General features: G+C 39.8%; 1 pseudogene; it reads right to left on the reverse strand.

The window, feature by feature from the left end:
* Window positions 1-3,352: 3,352 nt before the first annotated feature.
* Window positions 3,353-9,161, reverse strand: LOC132032956 (F-box protein At1g70590-like; annotated as a pseudogene).
* Between the last annotated feature and the right edge of the window lie 5,957 nt (window positions 9,162-15,118).

Here is a 15,118-nt window from a genome sequence, read left to right on the forward strand (position 1 = left end):
GTTTCAAATACTTTATAACTGTTGCACTCTTCCATAAAGTAGCAACTATGACCTATTCAAGGCTGTTATCAAATCCCATTCGAGGCCCAAGGGCTCTTATCTTTGAATCTCAACTTCTTCCTCTGGGCTGAAATCACTAGTGATATTGAATATCCGTTGCAGCAGCTTCTGATCTACCAATAGATAGTTTCAAAATCCACGTGATTTCACCCCAGAGAAAGAAGCTGAGATCAGAAATGAGAACCCTTGGGCCTTTGAAGGGGATTTTGACCATTCCTATGACTAGATCATATTTGCTATCTTTTACTGTTTTTCATTTAACAAAGTACCTCCTTTTTGTTTCCCTTTTGGGCAGAGGTCCGGTAGCTAATAATTTATGGTATGTGCTGAGGTTTGTAAGCAAATTACTTTTCACAAGTTTAAGGGACGTCGATGTATTCAACATGTTTGTTTCTCCATATTATATCTCATGAACTATTTTACTTTTGTTTTAGCTGGTATGTGTTGGAATATTACTATTGATAACTCTACTCATAGTAGATGCTAATTAGTCTGTTAACGAATTCTTGACCTAAACTTTATTAACTATCTATAGATATACCATTATAGGTGTAAAAAAAAAAAATACGCGTTCTGAACATTTCTAGTTCGAAGCTAATAGCGAATAGGATTTGAGTAATAAAGAATAGTTTTTGGCCCTCCTAAAACAGTTTTTAGACTATCGTAAGAAATTAATGAAATCTAGTATAAGAAGTCGGTCCATATAGGACAGCCGATAAAATTGAAGCGATACCGAGAAAACTAGTATAAGCAAGACGTCGAAGAGTGACTTTCATATCCCATTGTTACAGAAGGCTAGCAACTGCTTATCAGCTTCAAATTTAGCCATGTCTTCGACTTTGAGATTCACCCAAGCTTCTACTCCGTCACCTGATTTTGTGTCCATAAATCCAATAATATTCTTCGTAGCGAGCCGACCTGACCCGACCCACATCGGCTTGCCCCATCCAAAATCAGCTTCATACAGGGGAAATGTACACAAACTTGAAAAACAAAGCAATGCCATATGCCCTTTTCTTTTTTCATTTGCTCTCTCTTGGAGCAAATTCAAGTGTTTTATATCACTTTTTTGAAGTTGCGATACGAAATCACTGTTAATTTCTAGCATGGATTCTCTCACTTGGTTCATAAACTGAAAAACTTCGTCTTCGCTACCTTTATCGAAGAACGGTAGCACAAGCGCGGACCGCATTATGTTCCCGAATAAAGACTCGGGCAGCGGCGGATCAGCCCGGGTCCGTAAATTTACTGAATGCGTAACAGCATAAATTTTATTCGGGTCCTTTACGGGATGAACGGTCTCCATGAAACGGCTCCACAAAAATGCTGATAAAGCTAGAATCCTCGAAGGGCGTCGTCCTGTTCTCTCGAATACGCTGCCCTTCATCCTGTTTTGATCTGCGTACTCGTCTCTAAGAGCCGATATATCGGAGTTAGAAAACACGAATCGTTTAGTCACGATGTTTTCCTTATGAATTTCCAGGTACGCGTCCTGAACCAGGGACGCGTCCTTGGGCGGAAAAAGTGTTGCAGAGTCAAATCTCGAAGAAAAAAACGGGGAATGACATGTGCCATCATAATCGCGACGTGCAATGGCTGCCCAAGTGTTGATAAACATGAAACACGACGCAGCGTCAGCTAGCTTGTGAGAGATGCCTATGCCAATCGCCAATCCTCCGCATTCGAAAAAATTTACTTGTACTACTAATCCAAGATTTTTCACGTCATCCAATTCGTAAGGGATGAATTTATTGAGTTCATTAGGAATCGGATCGGTAATGATATCAACGAGCTTGCACTTGACTACAACTTCGACGTAAGGGACACCCTCGTCGTTGCAATCAACATAAAGGTTGTTCACGACACGCCCTGCTAGAGGGTAAAATTTCGTTAAGGCCTCGGATAACGATAACTTTATCTTGTCTGAACGCTCTGTGTTGGAAAATCGGTCACTCGCAGGGTAAAAATAAACCAAGGGCATGAAAACGGGCGGAACTATTTGATCAAGATATGAAAGGCTATAATGGCGAAGTTTGTCCGGAGTTGGAGTACATGGCTTGATTAATGTTTCCTTAGAGACTACTTCTATTTCAACCTTCATTTCCTTTTCTTTCAAACCTACTGCTCTCATTTCGAGTCAAGAAAAAAACGGATCGAATGGCACGATCCCTCCGTCACCTCAGAATGAAAGGGGTGATCTGGTAGTTCTCCTCTATTTTCGAGCAAAATATCTGCCTAATTAATCTGTAAGTGATTTATCTAGTATTTGTAGTATTGAGTAGTTAAATAGACTAGGGATTTAAGAAGCATATAAAAGAAGAGACGCATATAGCCGTTCTCTAATTTGAAAAATGTAGGTTTCTCTTGTCTTTGTATATCTGAACTTAAGCATGAGAAATCAAATCTCTCCACTTGGAAGCAAAAGATGGAAATTCCCCTTTGAAATTTTATGTCCATACAACTAAAGAACAAGCATTATCAAATAAATAAATATTTTTTTCGTTCAACATAAATAAATAGAACAATAAGAGGGCAAAAGAAACGATAAAATGCAAGCAACAAGCAATAAGAAACATTAATGTTAATAGAAAATGTTTAAACACTGATTTGAAAATGTTTAAACACTGATTTTGGCCCTCCTGATATTTTACTAACCATATTCAACCTTGATCAATTAAAAAAACGTGTTCTCGGTCCACATACTTAGCAATATGTTATATTTAGATTATTTCTAAACTTATATTACCTCCAAACAGAGAAATATGCAAATTAAACATAACACATGATTAATTAAATGATTAAATAGGCGATAATTTGTCAAATTTGTGAGATTCACAAGTGGAAGGATAAATATTACATATTTCAATTATAGGTTAAATATGCGAAACCAAATACAAGAACCAAAATCATTGTTTCTTGATGATTCAGGAACTAAAAGCGCACAATCTCCAATATTAAATGGCCACCATAATTATTTGTACCAAGATAAGGACAAAAATAATTTTCCTGGTCAACAGCTGGGTCTCTCTCAATGGTCCAAAATTATCTATTTGCTTAATTTTTTCTGAAATAATGCAGCCAGACACAAAAACAGGGTTTTTTTCTTTTATATTCTTCTAGCTGCAGGCCTAGGACGGCAGCATACCACAGCACCAAATGTACCATTCATGTTCCTAGCTAAAACAACTTTCGATTTTATTGTTCAAAAAATTCAAAAATGATTTTACTATTTTATTTCTACAACTTGAATGATCATCGAAGTAATTAATTCATTGAGCAAGCAATGACCGTATATAACAAAGAAGATTTATGTCAGGCAAATATGTCACCCACGTGGCATGACATGTCGATAGAGACCACAAAAGACGATCTCGATGATGTAACAACTACATCAAAATCACATGAATGTCACATTGAGTTAACCACCACAACAATTATAAACTGTAGTGAGCATCTATTTACTTTTAAGCCACTGTCTAAACTCTCTAATCAGTTATTGCAGTAGCACAGAAATCCGAAACATGAAACTGCAGGGGGAAAAAATTCTTATATTACCCTTTCACTTCAAGATGTTAAGTGATACATTGATTAAGCTGACAATTAGAGGGTATTAGTGTGATGAAGGTAAAGCACGCCAAATATTGGCAAGCAGCATAGCTCGACCCGGGAAGAGGCGGACATCTGTTGAAGTATGATATTCTTGACGGGATCAGCTGCCGCCTCACCAGCACGAGCAGCAAGTTCCAAATACACCACAGCTCGCATCATCTCCCCTTCCTGTTCAATGTAAGCACGAGTGGTTATGAAGCCTAACTACAGAGTTGTGGGGCATCAAACAAGGGATAAAATTAGCAATAGAAATAGGATATAAAGAACTACAAGTGGACATACAATATCATCTACTTGCAGTCCAGCTTATCATCATCTTTGGGCTATTATTGAAGACGGTTAGTTTTTGCTAGAGACTATTGTTCAAATTTGGAGAAGGCAAACAACCACGCCGACTCCCTAGCAAATGAAGGTCACAAGCATGCAAGAGATCTGATAAACCGGGAAGTTTCTCTGAAGGAAATGGAGTCTCTTCTCCTAGCAGATTCTATCCAAGTAGTTATGAAAGATTCTAAGTAAATTATTTAGTCTTTTCCATGTAACCCAAAAAAAAAAAAAAAAATAATAAAGGAAGAAGAAGAAGAAGAAGAGCACGAGTGGTTAAAAGTTCAAAGGATACAAACAAACAACTATGTTTCAGTCTCGAATAAGTTGGGTCTGCTAAATGAATCCTAACTGGCCATGTTACTCAATTTAAACTCATCTCAGAATAACATTGCATGTTCACAAGCTAGTGGGAAATAAGAAGGAATGAGATTCAGGGCCGGGGTCGCGGATTCTTTAATTGAACTAGACAAGGAGTGAGGAGCATATATGACTAGTTACCGAAAATAGAATCCGCCCGTGCTCAAGCTGGGCTTTGCTATGACCTCGATCCGCTGCTCTCTTCATCCATTTCCTTGCTAATTTATGAGACTGCATTAAACCTTCTCCGACTGAGTAGCATAATGCAGTGTTATACATAGCACGGACATAACCACCTTCTGCTGCTCTCAAATACCACTTCGCCTGCGCAACGAAAGAAGAATCTTTTAATTATAGTTCTCAGTAGTCCTATTTCTGTAATTTAAACAGACAGTTGAAACTATTTTAAGCACCATCAAAGTTCCCAAGACCTATATCTGTAATTTATACAGACAGTTGAAAACTAGCAAGATTTTTTGCGCCATAATGGTACACTTGAATATTTGAGTTCAACATCCATGGAGCAAAGTTCAAAGAAGGACTTGAACTTTTGAATTTAAGGGCCTGTTTGGCCATAAACCTTTTTTGCAAAGAAAATCTCAAAACAACGTTTAGTAATACTATTGGACTTATTTTTTGAAGAGGAGTTTCAAGTTCGAAAAAGTGGGTTTGACCATTTTGTCAAGTGATTATTTTCCACTCACAAAACATCTACCCTTTTTTTCAAGTTAAACGCATGTCCAAACACAACTTTAAGTTCCAAATAACCTTTTTCAACTTTTTCTCAAAAATATCACATTTTTTATGTCCAAACACCTACTAAGAAAGCAGATTTCTATTTTTCTTTTTTTGTTGAAATCTTACTTAATGCCTTTTTGAGAAATTAGGCAGGTAAAGAGGAATTTGTTTAAACAGATGTTAATCTAAAATAGCTTTATTCTAAGATAAAAGTTGCAAAATCTCCTACTGCATGCTGTAATTTAAAACTAGCAAGGAGATGTAAGTTACAATTGACATAGGAAACTCCAGAACTAGATTCTACTAATACTGTGCAAGCTTTTTTTATATTAAGTAAATAACTTAAATAAGGTAAAATTCTCATACCGCTTCCTGGAGATTATTGTTTGGACCATGACCTTTATGTAAAGAAAGTGCAAGTTGGTACTGAGCTCGAACATGGCCAGCAACAGAAGCTTTATACAGCCATTTAACAGCTTCCTCAGGATCTGGAGGATTAGCTGCATAGAGTATAAAGAGATCAGAATGAAAATTATAGGTGAAATTTGTTGATGGAAATGAATCTTAACGTTTATCAGCAGAAAGCCTAACTTCAAACTGTACAAAATGCAAATTTTCTGTGGGGTACTCTTAATGATCAAGTTTTAACTTCACATGTGGTATCTCTTATTTGATAACATTCACATGTAGCATGTTTGTAGGAGTCACATTAATAACTGAGATCAATGACTTCGTTGAAGCCATGTTAAACTTTTTTCTTGTAACCAAAAAATCCCCGGCGGCCAGTTACGCACGGTTTGAAACTCATTGGATAATGAGTCCGCCCCTCTACCCTTCTCTACTAAAACCTTGGCTTTTGTTTGTGTAAGGTGCGAACCCATGACGTGCGCAATTACGCATTGCATTCTTACCACTTAGACCATCCCTTGGGGCGAGCCATGCTAATATTTGAATCTGGAACAGCCCTAAAGACGTCAATGCTTTCACATGAATATATAAATTACTATCAGTTTGGTAGGAGCCATGTCAGCAATTGCAGGCAAGGCAACGAGATTCTAGAAAACAATAATATTAACAATAATAACAACAAGAACAAAAAGAATATACCATGAATGAAAATTAATATTTTGGTAGATGCATTAACATTAGAAAAAACACTTCTAAAATCAAGTCGGCCACATCAAAATAAAAATATAGGAAAACAATAACAAATGTGCAGCCAAGGGTGTGTACTAGTGGTCAATAAAATGGGTTTAGATCCATAAGGTCAATTCCTGAACCTAAGAGTCTTGGTGGGATGAGATCCAGAAGGTCAATTCCAGGTCAATAAAGTGCGTCAATTCCAAGCAGAGGCAAAAACATGGTGATTTCTTCCCATCCGTTCAAGTCTCGGTGGATAGAGTTACCCGGTATCTGTGCTAGTAGGGGATATTAGATAGCTAATGAAATTGTTGCAAAGAAAAAAAAAAAAAAAATAATGCGAAAAACCTTAATACCTTGCAAGAGGAAAATCCCCAAATTGCACTGACCAGCAGGATCAACAAGTTCAGCAGCCTTTCTATACATACAAATCCCTTCTTCTCTTCTCCCCATTTCCAAATAAACTAACCCAGCATGAAACATAGCTAGCGTCGAACCACGAGCAGCTCCTTTAAGGAAAGAATCAAGTGCTTTAGCTAAATTACGTTTAACCCCATTTCGTCCATGCTTAAATCTATTGCCCCAACTGAGAAAAAGCATAGATTCTCTTAATGGTCCAAGGGCTTCGCACCAAGACTTGCATAACTCCATCCGGTTGTTTAGTCATAAAAATGCGAAAACTAAATCTCCACATAAAATCTAGCATAAGTTATACCATGTTTGGTTGGTCTTTTCTCTTTCCACATAAAAAAAAAACATTGCTAATCCAACATTTGGCTCATGTATTTCTTTTTTCGCATAACTAATACGTGTATAAGTTATGAGGGTATGTATGTACATTATTTTGTACAGTATAGAAGATAGAATAACTAACGCATGAATAAGTAAACTCTGGATAACTAATCACTGAATTAGTAATACCTGCATAACTAATCCTGCATTACTAATACTTGCATTAATCATACTTGCATAACTGAACACAAAAGCGCGAACGAATTAGATAATGCAAGACTCTGAATACCTTGCAAGAGGGAAATCCCCAAATTGCACTCACCAGAAGAGTCACCAAGTTCAGCAGCTTTTCTATACAAACCAATCCCTTCTTCTCTTCTCCCCATTTCCCAGTAAACTAACCCAGCATCCACCATAGATAACGTCGAACCACGAACAGCTCCTTTAAGGAAAGAATCCAAGTGCTTACGCTAAATTACATTTAACCCCTCCACGTCCATGCTTAAATCGCTTACCCCAACTGAGAAAAAGCCTAGATTCGCTTAAAGGTTTAAGGGCTTCAAACCAAGACTTGCATACTAGAGAAACTGAGCGTAAATTCGGTAGTGTAAAAGTAGCAGCAATTTTCAAGAGAGCATCGTTGGGAAGCTGAGAAAAGTTGTGATTGCAGTAGTACTGGTTGCTATTACACTTGGAGGAGGATGCTTGTTGGACTGATATTGGAGTGATTAATAAAGGGTTTTTTCGTTGGGTGATTTTTCATAATAATTTTACCTCGCACCCTATTTTTCTTTATAATATTATAAGTTTATTCTTCATAATGCTGATGTGTGACGTTATGTAATGTCAGAAAACGATACAATCTGTCCAAATCTCGTATTCATCAAAACAATACAACACAATACAATACGATACATTATGAAACTAAATGTATCAATCATCCAAACAAGCTCTATGTGGTGAATAACATAATCCAACAATCTCCAATACCTTGCAAGAGTGAAATCCCCAAATTGCACTGACCAGAAGGGTCACTAAGGTCAGCAGCTTCTCTATACAATCCAATCCCTTCTTCTCTTCTCCCTATTTCCTGATAAACTAACCCAGCGTCCACCATAGCTAACGTCGAACCACGAGCTGCACCTCTAAGGAAAGAATCAAGGGCTTTACTCAAATTGGGCTTAACCCCACCACGACCATGCTTAAATCTCTTGCCCCAACTAAGATAAAGCACGGATTCTCTTAAGGGTCGAAGGGCTTTGCAACAAAACTTGCATAGCTCTATCCATTGTTTGGTCATTAAAATGCGAAAACTAAATCTCAACATAAAATCTAGCATAAGTTATACCATGTTTGGTTTGTCTTTTCTCTTTCCACATAAAACAAAACATTGCTAATCCAACGTTTGCTTCATGTCTTTTTTTTTTTTTTTTATAATAACTAATACATGTATAAGTTATGAGGGTATCTATGTACAATATTCTTTACAGTTTAAAAGATAAACTAACTAATACATGAATGACTAAACTCTGGATAACTAATCCCTGATTCAGTAATACCCGCATAACTAATCCCTGTATTACTAATACAAGCATAACTCTAACCAGCAACTTAACGATCCCTAACTGAACATAAAAGCGCGAACGAATTAGGTAATGCAAGAATCTGAATACCTTGCAAGAGGGAAATCCCCAAATTGCACTGACCAACAGGATCACCAAGTTCAGCAGCCTTTCTATACAAACAAATCCCTTCTTCTCTTCTCCCCATTTCCCAATAAACTAACCCAGCATCCACCATAGCTAACGTCGAACCACGAGCAGCTCCTTTAAGGAAAGAATCAAGTGCTTTACTCAAATTGGGCTTAACCCCATTTCTTCCATGCTTAAATCTCTTGCCCCAACTGAGAAAAAGCATAGATTCTCGTAAAGGTTTAAGAGCTTCAAACCAAGACTTGCATACTAAAGAAGCTGTGCGTAAATTCGGTACTGTAAAAGTAGCAGCAATTTTTAACAGAACATCATACGGAAGCTGAGAAAAGTCGTGATTGTTAGAGCTGGAGGATGATGATGAAGTTTTAGTTGGATGATTTTTAAGAGGGGTTTGTTTTTTTATGAATGGGCTGTCCAATTTGGACTTGGATGGCCATGTTCTTTGTTTCATTCAGGTGGAAGGAATACAAGGAGAGGAAAGTTGGAGGTGAAGGGTGGACTGTGGGGGAGCTGTGTATATTCTTTGTTCTTTTTCAAAAGGGCAAAGGTGCAAATATAAGCCCAATTTTGCGATTTAGAGCGGATATACATATTTATAAAATTGTGTGAATATATCATTATAATTATAAAATACTGTAAATATATTCTTTTTATTGGCGGGAGGTTTTTTTTTAAAAATCATTTAGGTTATTTTGTAATTAAATAAATGCTACGTGACTTTACAATTATCTTGCTACTTATTTACTTAGCATTATCATTATCAACACTATTAAGAACTTGTATTAATAAACTTTACTAACTTAATATACATCGACGGGGAATAAACATTATACAAAAACACCTGACTGAACATATCTGTATACGAGCCTCTAAACAAAATACACAAGTAATGAAAAGGGCCGGATCTTTGCGCCGTGCCCGCATATGTACACAAAAGTAGTACCACTAAACTGGAGCTCCGGAATAACTGGAGCACTTCAATATACTGCTGGAAAGCTCCTAGGAATCAAGTCCGTCCACCTGCTTTCCTGCGCGGCATGAAACGCAGCGTCCGCAAGAAAGGGACGTCAGTACGAGTAATGTACCGAGTATGTAAGGCATGAGTAATATCACAAGATCATATAAAGGACATAAAGGAAAATACACCATAGGAAAGTAACATAGCCTGTGTCTCTATTTATCTACTCAGGGAATATTATGCAAATTAACCTTACTGTCTGGAGTGCTGCATTGATACTGCAAGTAGACTGCCCGCCCATGAAGGTGCGGTGTATCACTGCCCGACCATATAGGTGCGGTGGATTACTTTTTAAGCAGACTATAGGATGAAGAAGTAATCTGTTATCTGAGTGCCCGCTTGGGGCGGATGCCATGCATGCTAACTAAAAAAAACTGCGTAAGTGTATGTAAATAAACTGCCCGTCCATATAGGTACGGTGTAATGAGCCCGCGTCCAGGCCTCCCGCGTCCGGGGTATAATCGCCACCGCAAAGGATGTGGTACGCCCGGCCATGTAGGCACGGTGCTATATAAATAAAAGAAAACATACTTTATAAAGCATGCATGAGAGCCCAAGTGAAAGCTACAACTTTATCGGAGTGACGTAAGGTCGATAACCTCCGATTATATTATGGAGTAATCAGGGTCACCCGCCTCACCTTGAAGGAACTAATCTCATAAGGCGAGACTATCAAGGAAAAATGACATTAAGAGAAAACATGGAATAAGATCATAAGCCTTGTAAAACATTTGCTGCTACTCTTTAGAGTCTTAAAAAAAAAGTCGTGATAAACTAAGATTGAAATCAAAACTTGCTGGACACCTTCATACTCATATTGAATTGCTAGCTTGAACTCTTAGTCGTGGAATCATTCTTATCATACTTGTCTTAAACATATTCTCTTCCTTTATTATCCTCGTTACTATCATCTTAGAAATATTCTCATTAAATGGTTACAACATTCTTCGTTTGATAAACGAACAATGAAGAAAATGCGGGTCCAATGGGCCCACCTCGGGTCTAATGAGGCGGCGCACACAATTTTCATATGATACACTTCATGGCATTACTCATGAGAACCTTAGGGTAATCGGGTCTTATTTATGCAAGTTCTAGGATATTTGGACATTTCTTTCGCAATTCATGCACTTTAGGTTCAATCTTGCTGAATGAATAGTAACTATTTTCAATCGCGGATTTCTAGAGTTAGGAAAGTCCCCGAGGCGCGAAATCAAGCCTATACGTCTAAGACATGCCAATAAAGGAAGGGGAAACCTTACATACCTTTTCTGCTTCGTTCACGTCTCCAAATCTCCGTCCCAATTTCGTCAAAACCTACAATTTGGTTACATTTACCAAATGTCAACTTAAGCATTTAGAAGTTGAATTTCAAAGTAACCATTTGTCTGCCGGAATTTCGGCAAAGACTTCCCCCGTAAATACTCCATTCCACCAAGTTCAACTTGGCCAATTTCAATCAACAACAATCCGGGAATTCAACCCGGCCAAACTAACAACACAATATCAATAACCATACTAACAATTTCCATATTCAATCCAAGTTACATTATAACAACCCAATTAATATACTACTTCTTCAAAGCCTTCCAACTCCAATAAAAACATTATAATTCATATATCGACAATATCATACTAGTTTCATTATCTATCACATACATATAAGATCATATATTTCCTTTACATAAAGTTCCACCACCAACTTCCAACTACTACAATTTCATGAAAATCACTAAGCTTCATTATCAACATAAATACACAACAACCATAATCAAAGCACTAAATAAAATTAACTCATTCTCTTCCATATTACACCACAAACACACGGCCACATCACACACATGCACGGTTACAACACATGTACAACTACAATCTCTCCAAACTCATTCAACTTCTATTTTTCACATAACCTTCTCAACAATAACAATCAAAACACTAAATACAATGAAACAATTTGAAACATACTTCCTACACATGCACACATGTACACGGCCACATACTATATTCCATATTCTCCATGAATTCCATTCATTTTACACTCTACAACATGCACAACATCCATAACATATAAAAAGGAAATGAATTCTTACCTTTTTCCTCTAACCCTTCACTTGACCAAGGCTTCCAACTTGCAAGAATATGAATCTTTCTTGTTCTAATAACCCCTCCAACTTGCTAGAGACCCTTCAATTAGTAGGAAAGTAATTTTTAAAGAAATTTTTGCCAACTTTCTCTTGGAATTTACTCTTGGCCGAAAGGCCTCCAAGTTTTTCTCCTCCTTTTTTTGTTCTTCTTTTCTTGAATTTTCTAGAGAAATTTGGTGAATTAAGATGACTTAGTCATCTTTTTAAAGTGTGCAAATTAATCCCACATGGGCTAGGCCCATGGTTATGGCCGGTTGGGCCTTCTCTTGTTTTTAAAAAAAAATTCCAAGCCCAAATATTTTCTTTCATGACAAATATTCATAAAACTTTTTTCCAAATTCCAAATTTACCCTTCGCCTTCCTTTATATTTCTATGAGGCGTCGTGCGAACTTTCCTTTATGCCCTTAACCTTTCTCACTAATTCCGCTTCCAAACGCTTCATAAGTCATTCACATGCTTAACAAAACGAAAATATGGCCTTGCTTGATGTCCTCCCGCGATTGTCTTGAATTATCCAATTGCACAAAAATGCGGGATATAACATCCTCCCCCCCTTAAAAACATTCGTCCTCGAATGTTCGATTGGTCCCGTAATGTATAACGATACTTCGGGGAGGTCTCCTTTTAGCCATCTCGCACCTCGCTTAACATATCATTCTAGACGTTCGATCGCGCTCGAAGGCTGTAGGTCACTTGACTTAGCTCCGAGCTCCGGTTTTAAGTTAGTAAGTTCCCCTCCTTAGAACTTGAATCGTCATAGCTCATTCTAGGTCTAACACGTTCTCCCCCCCTTAATAAGAGGGTCTAGGTACACCTATGCTCCTTAAATAATCATTGCCTTCCGCGATCTTCTACATGGCCTCTATAAGGTATCTAACTGCTCCACATACCCTAACTTTCCCTTAGACTGCCCTAATTTCACATTCGTCTCTCATATATACATTTATGAAATTTTGGGATATTTCCCAGGGGGTCACCCATCCTGAAATTGCTCTCACCCTAGCACGCTTAACCTCGAAACTTTGGTATGTTCCAGTGTCTTAATGCTGGTGTTTTTGTCTCCGCTCTCCCGCGCTACCTTTATCACGTCATATAGGACAAGTTGGGGTCTTAGCAGTTTTCAACACGTCCGCGTAACACGTCTTTTCTTTTAATTACCATTCTACCCTCCGTAAGCCCTAGTATTTCATATGGCTACTTTTTGTCCTAAATTTCCCAAATTCCTAATACGTTTAGTAATACAAAGAACGGTGCATGATAAAGGAAAGTCCAGTTCAATTTAACACCCACATATCGTAGAAAAATTGTTAAAAGCGCACCTGTGGCCGCATCTGTGGAAGGTTCAGGATCCTGCCGTCCTGCCAACGAATATATACGGTGCGGAGGGCCGGCTGAACTGGGTGCTCCTCCTCTGCCTCGACCGCGGCCCGCCGGAGCCCGGGAAGTCCGTCCAGAGGACGCACAGAAGATGAGGAACCGGCTACCGATCCCGTAGGCTGACCCTCACCCCTACCTCGCAGCGAGGGGCAGTCACGCATCTTATGCCCCATCTGTCCGCAAGCATAACAAGCATCCGAACCCAGACGGCACTGTCCCGAATGCATCCTCCCACACTGGTTGCACCGTGGTGGGGGCGGCCTCATCCGGCCGTACCTACCGCCGTACCGGGGGCTCGAAACACCGGACCGCTCCCCGCCCGTCCCCTCTCTATCCTCGCTTCTAGCTCCAAATGATCTAGCCCTTTTCCTGGAGCTCCTTTCAAAATAACGCTCACTCTTCTGCGACTGATATTGTTCCTCCAGGTTCTGGGCGTGAGCTTGGATGCGAGCAATGGTCATCCCATCCTGGAGTGAAGCTGTCAAACACTCCTTAATTACGTGTGGCCCCAACCCACTCACGTATCGGTGTACATGATCCCCCATATCAGCTATCATGGCTGGGGCATACCTGGCTAATGAGTTGAAGCGAAGGCTGTATTCCCTGACACTCATATTCCCCCTCGCTTAAGATTCAAGAACATATCGCGCGAGCTCGTCGAACCTCCGGCGGTAAGAAATGTCGCAAAAATGCCTCCGTAAACTCCCGCCAAACGGGGGAGGGGCATTTGCTCCCCTCGAAGATATCCACCGTTATACCACAAAACTGCCACATCCCGCAACCCGTACGATGCCAATTCCACCGACTCGTATCCGAAGCATGTATTATCCTCGGTGTCCTCAACATCTCATCTACGAAGTTCTTACGCGGTCTTCCTCTGGGTTTCGAACCATAGAACTCCGGTGGGTTTAGGGCAATAAAATCACGGGCCCTAGCACTCACCGCCCTATCTCCCGGGTCCGTATCTTGCCGCTGAGCCTGTGCGGCAACTAACTGGGTCAATAACTGGATGGCCTCTGCCATCTGCTGGCCCGGAGCTACTGGCGGTGGGACTGGAGGCACTGGGGCTGGAGCTGGTGGTGCTGGGGCTGGAGCTGGAACTCCTCTCTGCTCTGCTGACACGGGGGGAGCATGAAAAGTCTGGGACGGAGCCTCATTGTGAGACTCGCCTTCTTCTACTTCCGCTGGTGGCCCCCGTTCGACTCTGTTCCCAGCCACCGTCTTGCCCCTCTGGGCCCCCGTAGTCTTCCTCTTCATCGGCATTTACTGAAACCATAACATAACATTAGGAAAAGAACATGGAAACCTGGTAACATAGCTCTATCGCACGATCTAGAGTACAAAGAAGGTCATATTTCCTAAATGCCCTGCAGCCCCCTGCCTATAAATGTGGCGCGCTACACACCCATAGACAGGACTCTACTGGACACGGCTCGTAGACAAACCCCTAGGACCGCCTGCTCTGATACCACTTTGTCACACCCCGACCTTACTAGGGTGTGATGGGCACCCGACCCCACAACCGGAGCCGAGCGAACCCACGGACTCTTATTGCGCACATAAATTATACTGCTACTTATTTACTTAGCATTATCATTATCAACACTATTAAGAACATGTATTAATAAACTTTACTAACTTAATATACATCGACGGGGAATAAACATTATACAAAAACACCTGACTGAACATATCTGTCTACGAGCCTCTAAACAAAATACATAAAGTAATGAGAAGGGCCGGATGCTGCCGTGCCCGCATATGTACACAAAAGTAGTACCACTAGACTGGAGCTCCGGACAACTGGAGCACTTCAATATACTGCTGGATAGCTCCTAGGAATCAAGTCCGTCCACCTGCTTACCTGCGCGGCATGAAACGCAGCGTCCGCAAGAAGGGACGT

Source organism: Lycium ferocissimum, chromosome 10, assembly GCF_029784015.1.
Source record: "Lycium ferocissimum isolate CSIRO_LF1 chromosome 10, AGI_CSIRO_Lferr_CH_V1, whole genome shotgun sequence".
NCBI lineage: Eukaryota > Viridiplantae > Streptophyta > Magnoliopsida > Solanales > Solanaceae > Lycium > Lycium ferocissimum.